Here is a 14,028-nt window from a genome sequence, read left to right as displayed (position 1 = left end):
TTTCTCATGAGTGTTGCCATCAATGCCAAAGGGGGAGATTGTTGGCATTCTACACTCTTATGAGAATAGTTGGTGTTGTCATTGATAGAAACCATCTAGAAACCTTCTGGTACTCATCTGGTAAGCCACTGACAGTTACTAGTACGAGCAATAGACATCTACATACACCAACAGACACTTCACCGGCAGCAGCAACAATGCATACCGGCACCCCAGCTGACAGGGAATAAACTTTTGTTTATTGTATTTAAATGTAATGCTCTTTTGTAAAAGACGATATGGCATATTGTAAAACACTCATATATATGTATGAGATCTTATAGGTCATTATATAGTGAAGTAAGAAAGAGATAGAGGATGGTATTGTGTTATAGTTGACAAGGAAGGTTTTGCTAATGGAATGAGCTTAAACTGGTACTAAACCTGGCATAGTTGATGCTATTTTGAAGAAAAACATTGTATTGGATTTCATAATCCACTTCTATAGTTAGTGTGACTCTTATTGAGCAGTGAGCTCTAGGCAGTTGGCCTTCCTACATGTGCAGGCCCCTCATTGTAAGTAACATTTATTCATTGGCCAGTGAGTGAATATTGTGGGTCACAAATCCGACCGAGGTTTTTCCCACACCAGGTTTCCTTGTTAAACATCTTGTGTTATGGTGTGTTTTCTATGTTCTCTTTATTGTTCCTATTTACTGCATTAATTCTTATTTACCGATACACTGTTCTGGGCTGCAAAGTTCTTAATAAGTTTAAATATTTTGCTAACCGGTTAGATACTGATTCACCTCCCCCCCCTCTCAGTATCTTTGGGAGTGTCTATTGGGGCTTCAGATTTCTAAATAATATAAAGAACCCTACTATAAAAAATGGTGGTCACTTCATGGAAATGACACATAATAGATGATTAATGATTTGAACAACTAGAGCAAAGGAGGATATGAATAAATTAATTCCAATGGACCTCATGAAAGACTAGTGTTTTTGATATGTAGAAAAGATGATATGAATAGAGAATTAAAATGAATGAAACATGAAAATATACAAAATACCCATTTCATAAAATCAAGTTTTCAAGCTCCAGTAAAAATATTAGATCTGTACAATGTGTTTTTGTCTATAGACCATACAGAAAACCGTAAGAAGGCTGAAAAACCTATTATTTCGACCTGCATGAAAGAAGATATCGACTTGGAATAAATATGTATTGAAATATCAAATCTGACAAAGACCCATTTTAGAAGTGGATGTTTTCTACCACCATAACAATTTTCAGATTTGTATCTAAAGTTTAAGTTATCCTACCAAATAAAAACCCGAAAGATAGCTTAAAGAAAGGTTATTGACTAACTAGTTTGCATATTAATTTCTAAGGGTTTTGTTAATAATAATGTAAAATGGTGACTTTTCACCCCAAAAGGGGTATGGTGCCCATTCAACCAAATATATAAGTGGTTACAAAATGTAGATATGAGGGAGAGATTCATAAGAACAACATAATGTTGTAAGGATTGAATATCATTTTCTATTAGAGAAGTCTATAGGAAGAAGAAGTATCATTTTGTGCAAGCAATCCTATGTTAGGTCCCAGAGACAACTGAGAGGGGGGGGGGGTGAATTAGTTGTCAAGTAAATTCAAACCAAACACAACTTAACCAACCTTAATGCTTAATATCGGTAAACTACACTTTATACCGGTAGACAGTTTATCAGTTAATTGTAGTACCGGTAAAGATTAATGAATGAAATAGAAAGACAATAACATCCACAACACATAAAACCAACATTTTTACATGGAAATCCTGTAAGGGAAAAAACCACGGTGGGAAACCTTACCCACAATCAGATGATACTACTGTAGATAGTATGTGTATAAAAATGGGGTCTGCACATGCAGAAAGGACAAGCGCCTAGAGCTCACTAGTCAAACACAAATAGGAGTCACATTGACTACAATTGGATGGTTAAATCCAATAATGATGTACGGCTCAAAATAGCATCTTCATATGTTGGATTCAGTACCAGTGTAGTTCTAGTATGCCTTCACAAAACCTTGCTTCACCTTCAAATGATGTCTGCATGTATAGCTCTGCTTATTCTCGCATATACCTTCTTACAATTCCTTATTCCAATCGCTTATCAATCTTACAAATAAGATCTTACATATATACCATAACCTAAGACCAATTTTAGTAGGTTGTCTCTAAAAGATATTACAATAAAATTAATTACAAGTAAATCAATAACTGGTGCAATATCTGATTCAACATGTCAGCTTAATGCATTTACAATAACAACAAAATCATCTCCAAAGTGTGTCGTACTAATCTGGAATAGATAAGCCTACCGGTGCTTATTCTGGACCTATTTGCCGGTAACAGCAAATATGCAAATATGAATATGCCAATGAACAAATCTCCAAGACAGAGTGTCCAAACAATGTCTTCAACATAACCAAGTGTTTTCCATGTCATTCCAAGTGTCAGTGAATGATATATCCTGTCGGTGTACCAGATACCAATGATTGTGCATAAGTCACTTGCTTACCGGTGAACATTACCAATTCTCTAAAGTGCCAGAGTTGATAAGTGTTAAAGGTGTTGACACCAATGAAAAAACCATATCAACATAACCAAAATACCAAAAATCTCCCCCTTTGGCATTTATGGTAACACAAGATGGAAAAACCATCAAAGTGCCAAAATAGAAATGGCAAATACCAAAAACCAACAATCTCCAAAAGAGATCATAACAAGTGTAGCGTCCTAAAATTGTGACACTTGCAATTTTCCCTGCATTTGGGTCTTCATGATGGTGACGCAACGTTGAACTTGAATGGAGACCCTGAAACCTGCTTGTGACACCAAAAACTGTATTTTTCTGCACCTCGCCATGATCCCTCCTTGCACCCTGTTGTCCTAGGAGGTGGGACCATGGTGCCTAGTGCCCTGGTCCTTCAGGACCATGGCGCCCAGTGCCCTGGTCCCCCAGGACCATGGCGCCCAGCGCCCTGGTCCCTGGCCCTATTTTGGGCCCGGTCTCTTTTGGGCATCGGGTCTTTAAGTTTGCAAATTCGGAAAACAATACTTCTAGGTCAGCCTAAGGTCAGAAAAATCAGTCTATCAGACCTAATTGACAAGTATATAAACTACTTTTCCCCTCTCAAAAGGGAGGAGGACATATGTGTGCAAAAAGGCAGAAGCGATATTCAAACATTCAAACAATCAAGCATTCAAGCATTCCTTCAAGCAATTGAGCATTCTAAGTCTCCATTCAAGGCTAAGTGTTGCATTCAAGACAAGGATTCAACCATTGAAGAGGAGATCACTTACAACACATTACATACAACATACATTACACCTTTGCATGTAAGAATACAAACATTCTTACAACAAGGTATCAGTACTTGTTTACATTACAAACATTTACATTTACAACATTCTCATTTCTTGGTTAATTCCAAAACCGGGGTTTGACCTAAAGGAAAACCCCTAATCCCTAACCCCCCAATCATCCTCTCTTTTCTATGTGTAGGTTGCAGGTACGCGGCTATAATTGAAGATCTGGAATCCTTGTGTAGAGACGAACAGATCCCCCTTCGTTTCACGGATTTTTTAGAGGACTGTGTGCACGCCGGGCACCATCGTCCCGTCAACTTTCGCTCAAATTTGCAGAACAACACCGTCTTGACATTTTATTGCTAATTCCAGGTCTGCAGCTTCATCCCATATCGCTATCTCTGTTTACAAGCGAATCTTTCTTGCTTCTACATGCATTCCTAGTTCAATCATTCTATCTACATTCTTTACAAAAGAGGGTATCCTTGATGTTTTAACCCTTGAAACTCATTTAAAATCTAGTCTTGCATTGTGTGGGATTGGATCTTGTGGGTTTCAACCCCTCTTTTGAATGTAAAGTCTCTTCTAAGTGAAAACCATCAACCCTAGTGACCTCCCTTCTCTCTCCTTGGAGTTGGGGAGGGGAGAACAACTAGGGTTCGATTTTTTCGCTTTACATTTTGGTGAACCCAACGTGAACATCCTCATTCTAATTATTCATGGTTAGATCTGAAAAATTTGCTTCCTTAATTACATTTCCATGTTTTGCAAATTTTAGAGGTTAATTGCATAAAAACCCTAAAATTTTCTTTTTAGTAATTAAGCTTGTGAAATGTTTAATTGTTAATGCTTGTTTTAGATCTACCCTTCTATTGCAAATTGTCAATTCATATTTGTGCTTTAATTCCGAAAATTAAGTGGTTAAGTGTCAAAACCCTAATTTTTAAAACTTTCTTGATTCGACCTTTGACTGATAATTTCACTAATCAAAACACCTCCAAATCGGCTGTAACTTTGGATTCCGCAACAAAATCACAATATCTCTCATCCCTGAAAATTTGGAAAAAAGTTGCGAGGACCGTGTGCACCCCGAGCGCCATCATCCCCGACATTTTTTCCGAAATTTCGGGAGCTAGATCTTACTGTATTTTTCTGCTAAAATCTAGAATTTTGGTTGATTTTATCAATTCTAACACTTTCAAAATTAAAGTCAAAATTGGTCTAGCAATTGCTTGGATAAAGGCTTATAATCATTCAAAAATTGCTGAATATAAAATTCATATCAAAATTGTGTTCCTTACAGTCCTAAAACTGAAAAGTGTGTTGGCATTCATCCGAAATTTCAGTGCTTTATTCAAATTTTTACAATTTGTGACTTTTGAAATTAAGTGTTTAATTGCATCAACTTTGATTCCCACTTTCAAATTTGAATTTTGCATGAAATCGAGTCAACTTTTAAATTTCAAAGCCTGCATTGCTTTCAGTATTCCCTCTAAAATCATAAAATTCAAAATTTCAGTTTCCCTCTCTTTTTCAAAATTCAAATTTTGCATTTTTCAACAATCTTGGTAGGGTTCAATTTTGAGATTGCAACTTTAATTTGGCCTATCTACAAATCGTGAAATCACTCAATTTTTTCAGATTGGCTTTAAAATCATCATAACTTTCATCCCTGAAAATTTCAAAAAAACTTGCGAGGACCGTGTGCACTCCGTTCGCCACAGTCCCCGACATTTTTTCCGAAATTTCAGGAGATTGTCCTGATTGTATTTAACAGCTTAAATCTAGGAGATTGGCTGATTTTATTGAAATTTGCTACCTCTAAAATTCAAAATCTTCTCTCTCTCTCTTTAGTGCATGAGTTTTACAACAATAAGCCCTACTTACACTATTCCCGTTAGACGAAGCCTTAGAATTAAGTCTTTCCAAGGTTTAATTACTGAGGAAATGGAACCTAATTTGAATGGCCTTTTTAACGAGGACATGGGTAATTCCTCTAATCCTCTTAATGATGAAGAAGCTCTCCATGAGGTTTCTGTAGAACAACTTTCAAAATTGGATAACCAATTTGATGATTTTCGATAATGGATGTCTCAAGAATACCCTGATAGTGAAGCTCTTTCATTAATTGAGGGTCTAAAACGTATGGTTCAAAGTGATAAGAATGGAATTGATATTTTGCGTGGTATTGCACACATTGTGGATTCAAATGTGATGCCTATGAAGAGTTGTGCCCAAACTTTAGGTTATACACAACCTCCTACTCAAGTTAATCATTCTATTCCTTTGACAACTCCTATTGCCAGTATACCTACTTTTACATCAAACATAATGACTACTTCAATACAAGACATTCCTCCTATGATCACCAGTCATGAGGGCAATCCCTCTTCTTCAATTAACCCTCTTCCTTCATTCAATCCGACTTCTTCATTCATTCCTTCAATAAGTGTTCCTATTATATCTCCACAAATGAACATGACGCAAGGGGGCAATTCGTTTAATCATTCCATTCCTCCTTGTAGTGTTCCTCCTTTCCAATCATCTCCTATGACTAACTATCATAGTGTCCCTCCACCTTACTCTCAATCAATACCTTCTTTCATTAACATAATATCTCCATCACAATCTAACACGTCTAATATGAACTCTTCGACTGAAGCGACCATAAACAATCTTGCACAAACTGTCTCTTCTTTACAGCAACAAATTGCCTCTATGAATCAATCTAAGTTTAGTGTGCCCACATTTGATGTTGCGAGCCCACTTTCTCTTGACATTGTTCAAGCTATCCCCCCTTAACATGTTGAAATTCCGCATTTGGAGCTTTATAATGGTAAGGGTGATCCTCTAACACATGTTAAGACCTTTCAAACAATATGTACCGATTTTGCTTATGACCAAAGGTTGCTTGCAAAACTGTTTACTAGAACATTAAGAGATAAAACCCTACAATGGTATTTCTCATTGCCTTCTTATTCTATTACTTCTTTCGAACAACTTGCTAATGCTTTTATTCAACAATTTCAAAACAATATAAGTCCTAAAGTTACTTTGATTGATTTAATGCATTGTAAACAAGGTGTTAAAGAAAAAGTGACTGATTTCATTGGTAGATATAAGCATTTGTATGCTCAAATTTCTTTTCCAGTTCCTGACAATGATATTCAAAGAATCTTTATCTCTAATTTACAAAAAAGATATTAGAGAAAAACTTCTATTTTCTGAGATTTACTTCTTTCCAACAGTTGTGCGCAACTCTTCACAATTATCAATTGACTGTGAGTCAAATGGAACAAGCAAATCCTATGGCTCCGAGTGATAAGGGTGATAGTAGTCAACAACCATTTGGGAAGTTTAAACTGAACAGAGAGTCTATTAAATTCAATGAAAACATCATCAACAACAATGTGAATGTAGCATCAGGTGTGCCTCCTATTTCTAAGTTTTTCAAGAAAGAAAGAAAGTTTACTCCTTTGAATGAATCATTGCATAGTATTATGAATAAGTTATTGGAACAAAATGTGCTTACTCTTCCTCCTATAAAGCAAATAGATCCTGCAAAGATTAACTCACCCTATTTTGATAACAAATCTTTTTGTCAATTTCATCGTCATCCTAGGCATGATACCGAAAAATGTTTTTCTTTAAAGGGTAAAATTCAAGATTTGATTGATAATAATACTATCTCTATTTCTGGTGTGAATGATAAAGGCAACACATCTGTAGCTCCTCCTAACCAAAATCTTAAGATTTTTACCGATCCATTACCTTCTCATACCTCTAATGTGATTGATACTAATGATTCCTCTGTCTCACCTAATGATCTTGTGTCTATGACTCCGAATGTGATTAACTTTGTGGAACAGCAGAAAATCCCTAAAGAACCTTCCATCACATTTGATTCCAGTGAAACTATCAGGGCACCTGATGGTCCTTTATATATAGTTCCAAAAGTCAAGAATACACCTTGCCATGGAGTGCTTATTGATCCTTCTTGTATGGTTAATATCATTACTGAAGAATTTCTTTTTACTTTGCAATTAAATCAAGTGATCTATGCTGAAACAAATGTGGTTGTGAAATTATTTGATGCATTTTATTCTCCTACAATTGGTTCTATTACATTACCTATTGAGGTCCATAACAAACCCCTTGATGTGGACTTTGCTATTATTCCATCATCCGAACAATTTTGTGTGAAGCTAGGCTATCCTTGGCTATCTTCCATGAAAGCTATTGCTTCTCCTATTCACAAGTGTTTGAAATTTCCCCATAATGGTGAAGTTGTTACTGTCAATCATAGTCTCTTTAAACCAGCTAAAAGAACTTCTAGCGTTCCTATTGATTATTTCTGGCCTAAACAATTTCAATCTCTTCCACCACGAAGTGATCATCTTTTCAAATCTTATCAAAAGTGGAAAAAAGATATGATCCTATCTCTAAGTGAACCTAGAACACCCAAACTTGATATTCCTATCGTTCTTGAGAAGGAAGTTCTTCCTTTGAAAGATAAAACTAATGTCTTTCCTCAAGAAGATTCCCAACCCATCCCTATGAATGTGACTATGCCTATATCTAATAAACTTCCTAAAAGTAGACCTATACCTCCTCATCATGATGGACTTGGTCTCCTTCCTAAACCAAATATTCCTCCTTTATATGGAGCAGTTCCTCCTCCTTCCTCTTATAAAGAAAAGAGACCTTCCTCTTCTCCTTTTATTCAACCTAAGAGACCACAACCTAAACACCCAGGTGATAAGGATGAGAACATTCCTCCTCAATCTCCTCAACTTCCTACTAAGACTAGACAAAATTGTTCTGCACGTGAACGCCGATGAAAGCGTCGTCTTAGAGCTCAGGCAGTTGCTTCTCAAACTTTGCGATCCCCAAAAACACCTTCAGCTAGTATTATTCCATTTTCTCCTCAGCCGAAAATTGAGCCAAAATATCCTAAACATAAGGTGCATGATGGTCTTGATCCTGTGCGAGTTAAAGATCCTATTTTTATAAATCTTGATGATGATATAGATGAAAATGTTATTCATGATGAAAATGTTACTTCTGTTCATTCTGATAGTGAATATGAATATGTTGATGTTGATAACCATTTATCTAATGAATTTTCTAAAGCACTTATCCTAGCTCATAGAGAAGAACAATGTGGCTTGGAACATGAACATAGCCCTTGTTTGGATCTTGTGATAGCTCCATCTGCTATGTTGGATGTTCCTCCTCTAGCATGTTTCCTGCCTTCCCGAAATATTGATCAGCAAGATCGTGGGGTAGATGACGTGCTAGACTAGTTTCATTAGCATAGCAGACTCTCTCCTCCTCTCTTGATCTCTTTTGTTACTTCTTCTATGTGTTATTCTTATTCTTCTATTTGTTGTCCTTAGTGTTGTCTACTTGAGGATGATGCAAAGCATTGAGATCTCTTTTGGTCTCTCTCATGTTGACTCAAAAGACACATGTGTTCCCTTCTTCTAAGTGACCTTCCTTGATTGGGGAATGAAGAACAATTATGCATACATACATATGATATACATGAATTATCATACAGCATACTGACCCCGAGGAAAGCGAAGTCACCTTGTGCTTTGTGTTTTGTGTCTATTATCCTTGGGCTTATCTCACACTTGGGGGCTAAATCCTTGTGGTAACGTGCTCCTTTCTCATTTCTTATATGTATCACTACCTTAAAGCAATCACCCCCGGTGAGGCATGTGCGATCACTTTAACGTAGGGGGGCATACATCCCGTTCATATCTTTCCAAGATACTTGAAAATTTCTTGACAAATTTAGCTTTGCCTTGAAAATTTTTGATATCTTTCTTGCATGACTCATAGTGAGGGAACCTTACACCTGACAGTCATGGTTCTCCCTCATGATCTTCCCTTTTACTTGGTCAATCAAAGTCGTAAGATCCTTAGTCCACTGGGGGCTTGGTGTATCTTGCCTCCTTGACGTGGTGAAAGTTTTTCAATGTTATTTCCTTGTACTTTACCAGAAGTATTGGCGTATGCTTATACTCCCGCTAAAGTGGGGGCTAAATGTAGCGTCCTAAAATTGCGACACTTGCAATTTCAACTGCATTTGGGTCTTCACGATGGCGACGCAATGTTGAACCTAAATGGAGACCCTGAAACCTAGTTGTGACACCAAAAACTGCATTTTTCTGCACCTTGGCATGATCCCTCCTTGCACCCTGTTGTCCTGGGAGGTGGGACCATGGTGCCCAGTGCCCTGGTCCCTGGCCCTATTTTGGGCCCGGTCTCTTTTGGGCATCGGGTCTTTAAATTTGCAAATTTGGAAAACAATACTTCTAGGTTGGCCTAAGGTCAGAAAAATCAGTCTATCAACCCTAATTGACAAGTATATAAACTACTTTTCCCCTCTCAAAAGGGAGGAGGACATATGTGTGCAAAAAGGCGGAAGCGATATTCAAACATTCAAACATTCAAGCATTCAAGCATTCCTTTAAGCAATTGAGCATTCTAAGTCTCCATTCAAGGCTAAGTGTTGCATTCAAGACAAGGATTCAACCATTGAAGAGGAGATCACTTACAACACATTACATACAACATACATTACACCTTTGCATGTAAGAATACAAACATTCTTACAACAAGGTATCAGTACTTGTTTACATTACAAACATTTACATTTACAACATTCTCATTTCTTGGTTAATTCCAAAACTGGGGTTTGACCTAAAGGCAAACCCCTAATCCCTAACCCCCCAATTGTCCTCTCTTTTCTGTGTGTAGGTTGCAGGTACGCGGCTGTAATTGAAGATCTAGAATCCTTGTGCAGAGACGAACAGATCCCCCTTCGTTTCGTGGATTTTTCGGAGGACCGTGTGCACGCTGGGCGCCATCGTCCCGTCAACTTTCGCTCAAATTTGCAGAACAACACCGTCTCGACATTTTACTACTAATTCCAGATCCGTAGCTTCATCCCATATCCCTATCTCTGTTTACAAGTGAATCTTTCTTGCTTCTACATGCATTCCTAGTTCAATCATTCTATCTACATTCTTTACAAAAGAGGGTATCCTTGATGTTTTAACCCTTGAAACTCATTTAAAATCCAGTCTTGCATTGTGTGGGATTGGATCTTGTGGGTTTCAACCCCTCTTTTGAATGTAAAGTCTCTTCCAAGTGAAAACCATCAACCCTAGTGACCTCCCTTCTCTCTCTTTGGAGTTGGGGAGGGGAGAACAACTAGGGTTTGATTTTTTTGCTTTACAACAAGAAATCAAAATTCAGATACAGAGAGTAATCAATCTCTCCCAAAGTAACAATCTCTCCCCCTGAGAGTAACATGTGTTTTCCTTGTGTTTTTCCATATCAATCTCTCCCCCTTTGACATCAAATCTCAAAGCCAATACAAAATCCAGGTTCAAATACAAAATACCAACCAATTTTAGTATACCAACTACTCCCCTTGAGAAGGAGCTCTCCTCATCAAAGCCAGAGTAAAATATTTCTCTTTTAATTGTACCAGTTGATGACAAACATCAACTGTCTAAGTCTCTACCGGTGGGGGTATGACCCCAAGCTGATCTCTGAGATATTCAGAAGTCTCTTTAGGAAAAGGTGTAGTGAAAATATCTGTAATATGCTCTTTAGTATTCACATAAACCAGTTTTACTTATTTTGCTTCAATATTCTCTTTCAAAAAATTCATTTTGATAGAACATGTTTAGTTTTAGAATGTAATACCGGATTCTTAGATATATCAATTGTTGCAATGCTATCACAATACATAGTTATAGGTTCCTTGCATTTTACCTTTATGTCCTTCAACATTTGCTTAAGCCATAATACTTGTGTACAATTAGTTGTTGCTAAAACATATTCTGATTTTGTTGTTGATAAAGATGTACAACTTTGTTTCTTACTCAACCAAGAAATTAATCTACTTCCAAGAAAAAATGCTCCACCGATGGTGCTTTTTTTGTCATCCACATCTCCTGCCCAATTTGCTTCTGTGTATGCACATAATTCAAAGTTTTCATCTCTACGATACCATAAACCAAGATTTGTAGTGCCTTGTAAGTACCAGAAAATCCTTTTTACTATTGATTCATGATTTTCTCTAGGATTACTCTGAAATCTTGAAACAACACATACTGCATTCATAATATCAGGTCGTGTTGGTGTCAAATACAGTAGGCCTCCTATCATAGATTTGTACCTAGTCGGATTAATAGGTGTAGATTCATCCCTTAGTGATAATTTGTCATTTGTAGTCATAGGTGTGCTTATAGGTTTAGAGTTCTCTATCCCAAATTTCTTTAGTAACTCCTTCAAGTACTTGGATTGACTCAAGAATATACCTTTATCAGTCTGTGAAATTTGTAATCCTAAAAATAATTTTATCTCTCCAATCATACACATTTCAAATTCTTGTTGCATTTCAATAGAAAAGTCTTCACATAATCCATCTTCTCCTCCAAAGATTATATCATCAACAAAAACTTCTATAACCAAGATGTCATCATTAGTCACTTTATAGTATAGGTTGCTGTCAGCATTACCTTTAGAAAATCCAATCTTCAAAAGATATTTATCCAATCTAGCATACCAAGCTCTTGGAGCCTGCTTCAACCCATACAAAGCTTTCCTTAACCTGCAAACCATATCTTTGTTATCTGTTAAAACAAATCCATTAGGTTTCTCAATGTAAACTTCATCTTCAAGATCTCCATTCAGAGATGCACATTTAATATCCATTTGATATACTTTGTAGTTCTTGTGTGCTGCAAAAGCCAATAATAATCTGACTGCCTCAATTATAGCTACCGGTGCAGAGGTTTTATTATAATCAATTCTTCTTTCTGAGAATATCCCTTACACACTAGTCTTGTTTTATTTATGATTGCCTTACCTGTTAGGGTTCCCACAGATACTGAGAGGGGGGGGTGAATTAGTATCTGACCGGTTATGAGATTTTCTAAAAACTGAATATGCGGGATATAAAGTAACAGTATACCGGTATGCAAGAATTAATGCAAATAACAAAATAAAAAGCATCCACATGAAAAGAACACCATAACACAAGATGTTTAGTGAGGAAACCCGGTGTCGGAAAAACCTCGGTGGGATTTGTGACCCACAATATTCACTTACTGGCCAATAAGAGAATATTACTTACAATAGGGGCCTGCACATGCAGGAAGGCCAACTGCCTAGAGCTCATTGCTCAACAAGAAGTCACACTGACTTACAAAGAGGATTTACACAAATCCAATATTTTGTACTCCTTTACAATAGCATCTTCAATGCCAGATTCAGTACCGGTTCTTGCTCTATTCTTTACATATACCCTTGACCTACAATTTGCACATTAGGTCTGCCTTATAATTTATTTATTACCTTCTCTATCTCTATCTTACAAATGCCTACAATGATCTCTTTTATATACAACAATCATTTTACAATTTGCCAAGTCGGCTTACAATGATAAACAAAATATTACATATCAAAAATCCTGTCGGCTTCTGTGCCGGTATACATGTTTTGTGCCAGTACCAGTGTACATTGATTTTGTTGATGCTGGTGCACTGTTCTGTTTGATTAATGCTTTGTCAGTGCCATAGGATTGCAAGGTTGCCTGTGTAATGCTTTGCCGGTATAATGTCTTTGCCGGTGCCATAGGATTGCAAGGTTGCCATCAATGACAAAACCTTCAATCACACACAATGTCTCATTGGAGTGTCCATATGCCAACAATCTCCCCCTTCGGCATTGATGGCAACACTCATGAGAAATTTCAAAAAGATATCCAAAAATGTGTATACCAAAAAAAATGTTATCAAAAATATGAGGGCTCCCCCTGAGCATGTGATCCCTGAGTTTTGAATGTTTTGAATTTTTTCATCTACTACTCCCCCTTTGGCATCAATGACAAAGGTTAGTAGATTTGTAGTTGTACCAATACATAACCTCAACCTTGTAGTTGGGTAGTTATTAGCTGAAGAATATCTCCCAAAATTAAGTTTATACCATCCATAAACTTCTTGCTCTCCTTTATTGCTATCTCAGTTCTGTGTGCTATACCGGTGAGATGCTGCAAGTGCTCTGCCGGTGTTTTGCTACCCTGTTTTAGTGCCTCTGAGATTTTCTTACGTAGAGATGCTAAATAGTCCAATCTTGGACTTAGTTTAGATCTCAAAAAAATTTCCTTGTTTATTATTTTCTCTTTTTCTCTTTCTAATTTAAGCAATTCTTCCTCAAAATTTGTTATCTTTTCCTAAAAAACTGATAATGTATCGGGTGAGTTAACAAAATTATCAGCAAGTTTATTGATCTCTTCATGTACCTTGCTCATCTTTTTATCTACATCCGTGGTCAAAAAGCTTATCTTACAGGTGTCTTCATATAGAGTTTTGTGCTCTTTCAATATATTGCACAGTTCCGGTAGAAGTGTGTCAAATTCCCTAATACACTTCTTTATTCCTTCCTCAAAGAATTTATGTTTTTCTTTTTCTACACTTTCCTTTATAGTTTCTACCTTTGATTGCTCAAAATTTCCAGAAATATATTTACAAAGTGTATCCAACTGGCCTAAAGAATCTTTGTTGGCTATATTACAATTTGGAGCTATTAATTTCAAAACTAGAATTGAATCATCTATTGCTTTATATGCTTGTGAGCTATCATCAGTTATTTTCTTGATGGA

The sequence above is a fragment of the Cryptomeria japonica genome, chromosome 10 (assembly GCF_030272615.1).
Source record: "Cryptomeria japonica chromosome 10, Sugi_1.0, whole genome shotgun sequence".
Lineage (NCBI taxonomy): Eukaryota > Viridiplantae > Streptophyta > Pinopsida > Cupressales > Cupressaceae > Cryptomeria > Cryptomeria japonica.
Note: the sequence above shows the minus strand (reverse complement) of the source record.